A 13,395-nucleotide genomic window follows, 5' to 3' on the forward strand; every position below is an offset into this window, starting at 1 on the left:
TCTGGATAATCGAGTTTACACTGTAATGTGTGGCTGGATAGGGATGTTTTAAAGGGTTTATTCTGTATATATTCTGATATTTTATTTTCTGACCCAGTCTGGTAGTTATTGAGTCATTTGGTTTCTTCTAGTAAGTAATAGGTAGTAGGTACTAGTCTTTGCACCTGTGGCTTTTTAATATATTGTAAGGAGTTTCGTTGGGGATAGAGAAGGACGGGAGCGACTCACTCCTGTGTGTACAAGATAAATGTTTTGTAGATGTGTAGGAGGGTTTATTTGTCTGCATCCCAGTGAATGCCACCTATTGCTCTATTTGATTTGAATCGTTTTGACATGAGTTGACCAGGTTATAAACAAGATGATACAGGTAGATAGTTCCATATATTGAACGAGTTTCAAGTCCTCCTCTGGAAACGAAAATGTTACGAAGGATTAACTGGATACACTAATCAGCTTTTCAAAACCTATGCGACCACGTCCAGCTGTAGCCTTTACTTTACTTTTATTCTCAATAGACCACCAATGGTGGTATAAGAGTACATATCACACACATCAATTATTACATACAGTCAAAATAGCGGCGGAGGGTAATAATATATTGTAGAAAACCAGTTGTTGGTATAACATGTCTATTATCTAACTTTTGTCAGAAGAAAACATGGCGGAAAAGATGGGTTTTGATAGATATTTTGATGGCAGAACAGGTTTGAAATTGGCGGACCAAAATGTCTCTTACATTATAATAAAGGCGTTGTATATCCATATAACTTTCCCCGTTGTTAAGCACACCAACTTCTAAATGCCATCCAAAGAAGTTCACTATATATGGCTAGACCAGCGTTTAACTGCGTACTATTTTCAGCTTTGATTAGACGAACGTTTGACTGCATCCTTTTATTTGCTTAGATTACACCATTGACTGTGGAATGGTTCTGTTACTACATTGAGGTACCAAGGTGCTTTACTGTCACGTGCGTCTCCTCTATCTTTGGGTAGGAGCGAATTGGGTTCATGTAGGTGAAGTTCTTCAGTTAATAAATTTCATCGTTTTTATTAATTCAAAGAAACTACAGCTGTATTTTGATCACCCTGAAATACAATAAAGTGACATAAACATAAACGGTTAAGTTCCCATGCCTCATTTCTAATTCCTCCACCTATAACCAAACAGCGAGAACTGATAATTATTTTTGAATCGTCTACATACAGCTCATTTATAGTGTCACATACTTCAAAACTCTCTGAATGTGATGTATATGTAATAAACTGAGCTGCAAAGAAACGCAAGCTCAATTTGTTTGAAATGTAAGTGTAACTCACCATTCCATTAAGTTGGAATTGAACTGATGGCGTACAATATGGCGTCACAAAACCATCAACAATGAACCTAAAACATGAATATTGCTCTTAGGCGACATATACATGTATTTCAATTCACACACTCACTCGGTGATTTTATTTTAGGATGCTGGTTTGGATGTGGTTGATTGTCTTAGTGCTGGCCACTCATGGTGGAAATTGACATGAAAATATACTCGTCACAATGCCTTATTTGTCATAGGTCCCTCCCGTTCATCTGGCACTTCCGACACATTTCTCACACAACATCATAATTCAAAGAAAACCATAAAAAAGAACCAGTCAGACTAGAAAATTCGGAAACTTTTGGGAAGCAGTACACATCAAGAAGATATGATCCGCTCTCAACAGAGATGAAGGATACTACATTCCCAATGCCTATTATTACTTGATAAAGTAATCAATAATATTTCTTGTGTACATTATCTGTTTCAATTCAACTATGTACATCAAACCCATCTTTTGTATATACATCAACCTGGCCTCCTATAAATTCTAATTCAGTCCTTGTATATCACCCTTCTGGCTTCCAATCAACTTACTCAATCTCTTCTACAAGCGTTGTACATCAACCTCATTTAATGTATAAACAACTCATCCCTATCTACCGTAATAACAACTCATGTATATATTCTCTCAATTTGTTACTCATGTATCACTTGCTTGACAACGACATTAGAATCTATGTCGAAACGTCGCCTCCACAGAATAAAAGAAGTTGTATATCAATATAATTGTCATTATTCTTCATCAACTCAAAATCTAAAATGCCCATCAAAGAAACAATTCAATTGGTTGGTGTGATTAAGTTGGTTAAGACAATTCGAATCCAGTTATGTCAAAAAATATGTAATTCCTTAAGTCACATCACAAAATGAACGTTTCCGTTATTTCACGATATGACTATTGCATACGTGCAAATTGCATGTCAAAGGAAAGTCTACATCTCTATAAGATATTTTCTAAAAGTCTAGTCATACACCGCCATTCGTGGGCAAGAACATTACTGAAAACCATTTAATACTATCCAGAAATTACGATGGCGACTGAGCTCCCGTTTGCAGTCGATCATGCGCAGACAGCACTGAATTGTAGGTAATATCGCTTTCTCGCTCTATCGCTTTCTCGCTCTATCGCTTTCTCGCTCTATCGCTTTCTCGCTTTATCGCTTTCTCGCTCTCTCGCTCTATCGCTTTCTCGCTTTATCGCTTTCTCGCGTAATGGTATCGCTTTCTCGTCTCGTGCTATCGCTTTCTCGTCTCGTGTTATCGCTTTCTCGTCTCGCGTTATCGCTTTCTCGTCTCGCGCTATCGCTTTCTCGTCTCGTGCTATCGCTTTCTCGTCTCGTGCTATCGCTTTCTCGTCTCGTGTTATCGCTTTCTCGTCTCGTGATATCGCTTTCTCGCTTTCTCGCCTCCGAATTTTAAGGCGAGAAAGCGATAAATTATGATGTTGTGTGAGAAATGTGTCAGCCAGATGAACCAAATCAGCCACCATGTAGGAATAGACAATTCAAAATAATTATCAGTTCTCGCTGTTTGGTTATAGGTGGAGGAATTAGAAATGAGGCATGGGAACTTAACTGTTTATGTTTATGTCACTTTATTGTATTTCAGGGTGATCAAACCTGAAAATAGTACAGTCAGGCAGCAGTTAAACGCTTGGTCTTAAAAAAACGCTGCATATATAGTGAACTTCTTTAGATGGCATTTAGAAGTTGGTGTGCTTAACAACGGGGAAAGTTATATGGATATACAACTCCTTTATTATAATGTAAGCGACATTTTGGTCCGCCAATTTCAAACCTGTTCTGCTATCAAAACCCATCTTTTCCGCCATATTTTCTTCTGACAAAAGTTAGATAATATGTTATACCAACAACTGGTTTTCTACAATATATTGTTACCCTCCGCCGCCATTTTGACTGTATGTAATAATTGATGTGTGTGATATGTACTCTTATACCACCACTGGTGGTCTATTGAGAATAAAAGTAAAGTAAAGGCTACAGCTGGACGTGGTCGCATAGGTTTTGAAAAAGTGATTGGTTACACGTGTATCCAATTAACCTTTCGTAACATTTTCGTTTCCAGAGGAGGACTTGAAACTCGTTCAATACATGGAACTATCTACCTGTATCATCTTGTTTATAATTTGGTCAGCTCATGTCAAAACGATTCAAATCGAATGAGAGCAATAGGTGACATTCACTGGGATGCAGTCAAATGAGAAAAGGGCGTCAAATCTGCCTGATTTTACGATATATAAATGAACAGATTCAAGAATCTGCATATTTACAGGTGCAGTTGCATGAGCATTTCCGAATAGTACTGAGTCTAATGTATATCCTTTTGGTAAAAGTACATGTTATTTCGAGTTACAGTATATGTTGGACAAGTAAAGAAAAAAGTGAAAACTATCCTCATTTTGCTAGTCCACATGAGCATATCGGACTTTCTAAAATGTATCTTTCATATTTGTGAGCATTGAGGTCACTGCAGCCAAATAAACCCTCCTACACATCTACAAAACATTTATCATGTACACACTGGAGTGAGTGGTTCCCGTCCTTCTCTATCCCCAACTAAACTCCTTACAATATATAAAAAATGCCATAGGTGCAAAGACTAGTACCTACTGGATAACAGTTACTAGAAGAAACCAAATTACTCAATAACTACCAGACTGGGTCTGAAAACAAAATATCAAAACACCAAACAAAAAATGGGCACCCTTAAATTCAGAATAAACCCTTTAAAACATCCCTATCCAGCCACACATTACAGTGTAAACTCGATTATCCAGACTAACTCACAATGTCAAGGCCACACACCGCACGTTTTACAACCAAAACATAAACACCGTACTCTGCCTCCCAGCCCTACTTTTTAACATTTAACCCTTTTCATCTATTTAGTAGACTCCTTATTAGCTTATCAGCAACAGTTGAACTGTTCTGCACAATAAGTCACAATATACTTTACACTTCTTACTTGAGTAGAACTTATACGCAATCAAGTTCCCAACCCTCTTACGTCCAACTTCTCAACTCCCCATCTAAACTAAATTATCTTCAATATGCAGGTGTTTTATGATATAGTGCTTTATTCCCCAAGTAATAATTATATTACGTTTTTGTTAAACACACCTATCACGTCGGTCGATGACTTGTGGCACTGCCTCAAGTAGATAGTTGGGATATGGGGACAGACAGACATATAAGTATGTAGACAAGCCATTCTAGTAGAAGTATGGGAGACGATGGCACATACATTTAGAACAATACCTTTTCACATAATAGTGGAAATATATATGTGTGAAATAGGCACACATAAAAAGACCAGATGAAAGGCACAGGGTGTATGAAATTCCATCACTGATACAATAAAGCCCGACTGGGAGTTCGTTTGGTTGGTTTGTTGTTTAACACCGGACTGAAACACGATGTTACGGAGTATATTCTTATCCTTCATCAGGTAAATGAAGAGACTAGAAACTAGGAAGAAGCTAAAGACGTACATTTGAAACAACAGTGCTAAGATAACAAGGGAAGCCAGTACTTAATTAACGCTAAATTGGTAGGGTGGATGGACAAATGGAAGCCAGGGATTGTTAATCCGGCATGAATAATGAGATAACAATGGTAGCATTTAACAAAGGGAAATGACAATAAAGAAATGCAAGCCAGGAATTAATCCAAGCCTAATTAGTGATTAGTGATAAATTAAATGATTGTTATCCTTTTTACAGACTTTTTAAGGGCGCTCATTTATTTCAACGAAAACACACTCGGTTTCTGGAGTTATTGTTGGATTATTGTTTGGACAAGTCAAAGGATTAATTACAAAAATGACACAGAATTCGAAAGCATGTTCATTTTGTTTCTATACGATTAAACCAAATGACAATAAAGCCTCCTGTTGGATTAAATCATGTGCAGACAGGGCAGAATTATGTGAAATATCGGCTTTCTCGCTCTATCGCTTTCTCCGCTCTATCGCTTTCTCGCTCTATAAACTTTCTGGCTCTCATAAACTTTCTCGGCTCCTATCGGCTTTCTCGCTCTATCGCTTTCTCGGCTCTATGGCTTTCGGCTTTATCGCTTTCTCGCTTTCTGGCTCTATCGCTTTATCAACTTTCGCTTTGTTGGTATTTATCGCTCTATAGGCTTTCTCGGCTCTATCGCTCTCGCCTTGGTCGCCTTGCTTTATATCTATGCTTTCTCGGCTTTATCTCGGCTTTCTCGCTTTCTCGCGTAATGGTATCGCTTTCTCGTCTCGTAATGGTATCGCTTTCTCGTCTCGTGCTATCGCTTTCTCGTCTCGTGTTATCGCTTTCTCGTCTCGCGTTATCGCTTTCTCGTCTCGCGCTATCGCTTTCTCGTCTCGCGTTATCGCTTTCTCGTCTCGTGCTATCGCTTTCTCGTCTCGCGTTATCGCTTTCTCGTCTCGTGATATCGCTTTCTCGCTTTCTCGCCTCCGAATTTTAAGGCGAGAAAGCGATGACCCTAATCAGCCACCATACCATCGTAGTTTCTGGATAGTATTAAATGGTTTTCAGTAATGTTCTTGCCCACGAATGGCGGTGTATGACTAGACATTTAGAAAATATCTTATAGAGATGTAGACTTTCTTTTGACATGCAATTTGCACGTATGCAATAGTCATATCGTGAAATAACGGAAACGTTCATTTTGTGATGTGACTTAAGGAATTACATATTTTTTGACATAACTGGCTTCGAATTGTCTTAACCAGCTTAATCACGCCAACCAATTGAATTGTTTCTTTGATGGGCATTTTAGATTTTGAGTTGATGAAGAATAATGACAATTATATTGGATATACAACTTCTTTTATTCTGTGGAGGCGACGTTTCGACATAGATTCTAATGTCGTTATCCAAACAAGTGATACATGAGTAACAAATTGAGAGAATATATACATGAGTTGTTATTACGGTAGATAGGGGATGAGTTGTTTATACATTAAATGAGGTTGATGTACAACGCTTGTAGAAGAGATTGAGTAAGTTGATTGGAAGCCAGAAGGGTGATATACAAGGACTGAATTAGAATTTATAGGAGGCCAGGTTGATGTATATACAAAAGATGGGTTTGATGTACATAGTTGAATTGGAAACAGATAATGTACACAAGAAATATTATTGATTACTTTATCAAGTAATAATAGGCATTGAGATGTAGTATCCTTCATCTCTGTTGAGAGCGGATCATATCTTCTTGATGTGTACTGCTTCCAAAAGTTTCGAATTTTCTAGTCTGACTGGTTCTTTTTATGGTTTTCTTTGAATTATGATGTTGTGTGAGAAATGTGTCGGAAGTGCCAGATGAACGGGAGGGACCTATGACAAATAAGGCATTTTGACGAGTATATTTTCATGTCGATTTCCACCATGAGTGGCCAGCACTAAGACAATCAACCACATCAAACCAGCATCTAAAATAAAATCACCGAGTGAGTGTGTGTGAATTGAAATATATGTCGCCTAAGAGCAATATTCATGTCTTAGGTTCATTGTTGATGGTTTTGTGACGCCATATTGTACGCCATCAGTTCAATTCCAACTTAATGGAATGGTGAGTTACACTTACATTTCAAACAAATTGGAGCTTGCGTTTCTTTTGCAGCTCAGTTTATTACATATACATCACATTCAGAGAGTTTTGAAGTATGTGACACTATAAATGAGCTGTATGTAGACGAATTCAAAATAATTATCAGTTCTCGCTGTTTGGTTATAGGTGGAGGAATTAGAAATGAGGCATGGGAACTTAACCGTTTATGTTTATGTCACTTTATTGTATTTCAGAATTGATCAAAATACAGCTGTAGTTTCTTTGAATTAATAAAACGATGAAATTTATTAACTGAAGAACTTCACCTACATGAACCCAATTCGCTCCTACCCAAAGATAGAGGGGAGACGCACGTGACAGTAAAGCACCTTGGTACCTCAATGTAGTAACAGAACCATTCCACAGTCAATGGTGTAATCTAAGCAAATAAAAGAGGATGCAGTCAAACGTTCGTCTAATCAAAGCTGAAAATAGTACGCAGTTAAACGCTGGTCTAGCCATATATAGTGAACTTCTTTGGATGGCATTTAGAAGTTGGTGTGTTAACAACGGGGAAGTTATATGGATATACAACGCCTTTATTATAATGTAAAGAGACATTTTGGTCCGCCAATTTTAAACCTGTTCTGCCATCAAAATATCTATCAAAACCTATCTTTTTCCGCCATGTTTTCTTCTGACAAAAGTTAGATAATAGACATGTTATACCAACAACTGGTTTTCTACAATATATTATTACCTTCCGCCGCTATTTTGACTGTATGTAATAATTGATGTGTGTGATATGTGATAAGCGAAGCGATAGAAGCGAAAGCGAGAAAGCGAAGCGAAGCGAAAGCGAAAGCGAGCGAAGCGCGAAGAGCGAAGAGCGAGAAAGCGAGAAAGCGATAGAGCGAGCGATAAAGCGATAGAGCGAAAGCGATAGAGCGAAAGCGATAGAGCGAAAGCGATAGAAGCGAAAAGCGAAAGCGAGAAGAAGCGAAAGCGAGAAAGCGAAGAGCGAAAAGCGGGCGATAAAGCGAAAGCGATAGAGCGAAGCGATAAAAGCGATAAAGCGATAAGCGCGAAAGCGATAGGCGAGGCGATAGGCGAAGCGAGAAAGCGATAAAACGATAAAGCGATAGAGCGAAGCGAAAGCGATAGAGCGATAGCGAGAAAGCGAAGGCGATAAAGCGAGAAATGCGATGAAGCGAAAGCGATATTTCACATAATTCTGCCCTGTCTGCGCATGACGTCTAACCTGCGTATGATTTAATCCAACAGGAGGCTTTATTGTCATTTGGTTTAATCGTATAGAAACAAAATGAACATGCTTTCGAATTCTGTGGCATTTTTAGTAATTAATCCTTTGACTTGTCAAACAATAATCCAACAATAACACCAGAAACCGAGTGTGTTTTCGTTGAAATGAGGTCTGGATTAATTCCCGGCTTGCATTTCTTTATTGTCATTTCCCTTGTTAAATGCCACCATTGTTATCTCATTATTCATGCCGGGATTAACAATCCCTGGCTTCCATTTGTCCATCAACCCTACCAATTTAGCGTTAATTAAGTACTGGCTTCCCTTGTTATCTTATCACTGTTTGTTTATCACTGTACGTTTTCAGCTTTCATTCACTCGATGGAGAATAAAGAATGTACTCCGTTGCATCGTGTTATACAAATACAGAAGTTTACGCCCATAACTGCTCTTAATACCTTTAGGTATTTTATGAGTCCCTGTTTATGAGCTCTGTTTTCACTGGGCTAAGCTACACATTGCCTACTCCCCATATTACCGTGAAGATCCGGGTTAGATTGAGTCTTCAGCAACACATGCTTGTCCTAAAAGGTGACTAACGGAATCAGGTGGTCGGAGCTCGCTGACTTGGTTGGTTGACAATGTCATCGTAACCCAACTCCGTGGCGTTTTGCTCCATAATGTTGATCACTGTATTGTCTGGTCCATACTCGAATATTTACAGATCGCCGCCATATAGCTGTAATATTGCCTAGTGCGGTGTTAAACAACAGACCAACCAAAACCAACTCCCCGTCGGGCTGTATTGTATCAGTGGTGGAATTTTATGCACCATGTGCCTTTCATCTGGTCGTTTAATGTTGTGCATGTTTCCGCACATATATATATCTACTATTATGTGAAAAGGTATTGTTCCTAAATGTATGGTGCCATAACCTCTCATACTTCTACAAGAATGGCTTCTGTACATACGTATATGTTTCGTCTGTCCCCGAACTCCCAACTATCGACTTGAGACAGTGCCACAATTCATCGACCGACGTGGTAAGGTGTGTTTAACAAAAACGTAATAAAATTATTGCTTGGGAATAAAGCACTATATGATAAACACCTGTATATTGAAAATAAGTTAGTTTAGATGGGGGAGCTGAAGTTGGACGGAGGAAGAAGATTGGGAAGTTGATTGCCTATAAGTTCAACTAAGTAAAGTGGTGTAAAAAGTATATTGTGACTTATTGTGCAAGAACAGTTAAACTGTTGCTGATAAGCTCATAAGGAGTCTACTAAATAGATGAATTGGGGTTAAATGTTAAAAAGTAGGGCTGGGAGCCAGGGTACGGTGTTTATGTTTTGGTTGTGAAACGTGTGGTGCGTGGCCTTGACATTGTGAGTTAGTCTGGATAATCGAGTTTACACTGTAATGTGTGGCTGGATAGGGATGTTTTAAAGGGTTTATTCTGCATATATTCTGATATTTTATTTTCTGACCCAGTCTGGTAGTTATTGAGTCATTTTGGTTTCTTCCTAGTAAGTAATGAGTAGAAGGTACTAGATCTTTGCACCTGTGGCTGTAATATATTGTAAGGAGTTTCGTTGGGGATAGAGAAGGACGGGAGCGGCTTTCCTCCTGTGTGTACAAGATAAATGTTTTGTAGATGTGTACAGGAGGGTTTATTTGTCTGCATCCCAGTGAATGCCACCTATTAGCTCTATTTGATTTGAATCGTTTTGACATGAGTTGACCAGGTTATAAACAAGATGATACAGGTAGATAGTTCCATATATTGAACGAGTTTCAAGTCCTCCTCTGGAAACGAAAATGTTACGAAAGGATTAACTGGATACGCTAATCAGCTTTTCAAAACCTGTGCGACCACATCCAGCTGTAGCCTTTACTTTACTTTTTATTCTCAATAGACCACCAATGGTGGTAGCAAAAGTACATATCACACACATCAATAATTACATACAGTCAAAATAGCGGCGGGAGGTGTATATATTATGAAAACCAGTTGTTGGTATAACATGTCTAATTATCTAACTTTTGTCAGAAGCTTATGGCGGAAAAGATGGGTTTTTGATAGATATTTTGATCAGCAGAACAGGTTTGAAATTAGCGGACAAAATGTCTCTTACATTATAATAAAGAGGCGTTGTATATCCATATAACTTTCCCCGTTGTTAAGCACACCAACTTCTAAATGCCGTCCAAAGAAGTTCACTATATATGGCTAGACCAGCGTTTAACGTGCGTACTATTTTTTCGCTTTGATTAGACGAGCAGTTTGACTGCATCCTTTTATTTATTTGCTTAGATTACTGTTGACTGTGGAATGGTTCTGTTACTACATTGAGGGTTTGCAAGGTGCTTTACTGTCACGTGCGTCTCCTCTATCTTTGGGTAGGAGCGAATTGGGTTCATGTAGGTGAAAGTTCTTCAGTTAAATAAATTTCATCGTTTTTATTAGTTCAAAGAAACTACAGCTGTATTTTTGATCACCCTGAAATACAATAAAAGTGACATAAACATAAGCAGTTTAAGTTCCCATGCCTCATTTCTAGCAATTCCTCCGCCTATAACCAAACAGCGAGAACTTGATAATTATTTTTGAATCGTCTACATACAGCTCATTTATAGTGTCTACATACTGAAACTCTCTGAATGTGATGTATATGTAATAAACTGAGCTGCAAAGAAACGCAAGCTCAATTTGTTTTGAAATGTAAGTGTAACTCACCATTCCATTAAGTTGGAATTGAACTGATGGCGTACAATATGGCGTCCTGAAACCATCAACAATGAACCTAAAACATGAATATTGCTCTTAGGCGACATATACATGTATTTCAATTCACACACTCACTCGGTGATTTTATTTTAGGATGCTGGTTTGGATGTGGTTGATTGTGTCTTGAGTGCACAACCACTCATGGTGGAAATTGACATGAAAATATACTCGTCACAATGCCTTATTTGTCATAGGTCCCTCGTTCATCTGGCACTTCCGACATTTCTCACACAACATCATAATTCAAAGAAAACCATAAAAAGAACCAGTCAGACTAGAAAATTCGGAAACTTTTTGGGAGCAGTACATCAAAGAAGATATGATCCGCTCTCAACAGAGATGAAGGATACTACATTCCCAATGCCTATTATTACTTGATAAAGTAATCAATAATATTTCTTGTGTACATTATCTGTTTCAATTCAACTATGTACATCAAACCCATCTTTTGTATATACATCAACCTGGCCTCCTATAAATTCTAATTCAGTCCTTGTATATCACCCTTCTAGCTTCCTGAAATCAACTTACTCAATCTCTTCTAAGCGTTGTACATCAACCTCATTTAATGTATAAACAACTCATCCCTATCTACCGTAATAACAACTCATGTATATATTCTCTCAATTTGTTTACTCATGTATCACTTGCTTGACAACGACATTAGAATCTATGTCGAAACGTCGCCTCCACAGAATAAAAGAAGTTGTATATCCAATATAATTGTCATTATTCTTCATCAACTCAAAATCTAAAATGCCCATCAAAGAAACAATTCAATTGGTTGGTGTGATTAAGTTGGTTAAGACAATTCGAAGCCAGTTATGTCAAAAAATATGTAATTCCTTAAGTCACATCACAAAATGAACGTTTCCGTTATTTCACGATATGACTATTGCATACGTGCAAATTGCATGTCAAAGGAAAGTCTACATCTCTATAAGATATTTTCTAAAAGTCTAGTCATACACGGCCATTCGTGGGCAAGAACATTACTGAAAACCATTTAATACTATCCAGAAATTACGATGGCGACTGAGATCCCGTTTGCAGTCGATCATGCGCAGACAGCACTGAATTGTAGGTAATATCGCCGCTTTATCGCCGCTCTATCGGCTTTCTATAAACTTTATCGCTTTGCTCTATCGCCGCTTTATCGGCTTTCTCGCTCTATCGCTTTCTCGCTTTATCGCTTTCTCGCGTAATGGTATCGCTTTCTCGTCTCGTGCTATCGCTTTCTCGTCTCGTGTTATCGCTTTCTCGTCTCGCGTTATCGCTTTCTCGTCTCGCGCTATCGCTTTCTCGTCTCGTGCTATCGCTTTCTCGTCTCGTGCTATCGCTTTCTCGTCTCGTGTTATCGCTTTCTCGTCTCGTGATATCGCTTTCTCGCTTTCTCGCCTCCGAATTTTAAGGCGAGAAAGCGATGTCCCTAATCAGCCACCATACGATCGGGTTCAGATCAGGCGATTTGGAAGGCCAGGGAAGGACATTTATGTTTGCATTGGCGAGATAGGCACCTGTTACATGGGTTGTGTGGGGTCGAGCGTCGTCGTGTTGAAAAAGCTCCCTCTGGCGGTTAAAAAGTTGGAGGAGGTGAGGTCGCAGGATTTGGTCGGTGCAGCGATTTGCTGTATGATTCCCTTGAACCACCACTAACTCTGTGCAGGTCATGCCCCCACCCCAGCCCTCCACCCCCACCATGACGCTGTCTCCACCAAATCTGTCCACCTGTCGAACCTAGTTCGTCGATAGACACATTGTCCCCCTTCCCGTCGTTGCTCGAATTCCCACTTCTTTCAGACGATGTCTGATGCTTACGCCGCTTTTAGCAATTCGCTCGTCACGCCGAAGCCCCGGGTTCGATTCCCACATCTGTACAATGTGTTTAGCCCATTTCTGCCGTGCCCCCGTAATATTGCTAAAAGTTTACACGATGATTTAGAAATGCGGTTTGTAGATTCATTTTCAGCCCTTTGAATCAGTATTTCAACTGGTTGATTCAATAGTGCGGCGCATTGATTCAGTATTTCAACTGGTTGATTCAATAGTGCGGCGCATTGATTCAGTATTTTAACTGGTTGATTCCATAGTGCGGCGCATTGATTCAATATTTTAACTGGTTGATTCGATAGTGCGGCGCATTGATTCAATATTTCAATTGGTTGATTCGATAGTGCGGCGCATTGATTCAATATTTCAACTGGTTGATTCGATAGTGCGGCGCATTGATTCAGTATCTCAACTGGTTGATTCAATAGTGCGGCGCATTGATTCAATATTTCAATTGGTTGATTCCATAGTGCGGTGCATTGATTCAGTATTTCAACTGGTTGATTCCATAGTGCGGCGCATTGATTCAGTATTTCAATTGGTTGATTCGATAGTGCGGCTCATTGATTCAGTATT

Source organism: Haliotis rubra, unplaced genomic scaffold (assembly GCF_003918875.1).
Source record: "Haliotis rubra isolate DU_JTF1 unplaced genomic scaffold, ASM391887v1 Scf542, whole genome shotgun sequence".
NCBI lineage: Eukaryota > Metazoa > Mollusca > Gastropoda > Lepetellida > Haliotidae > Haliotis > Haliotis rubra.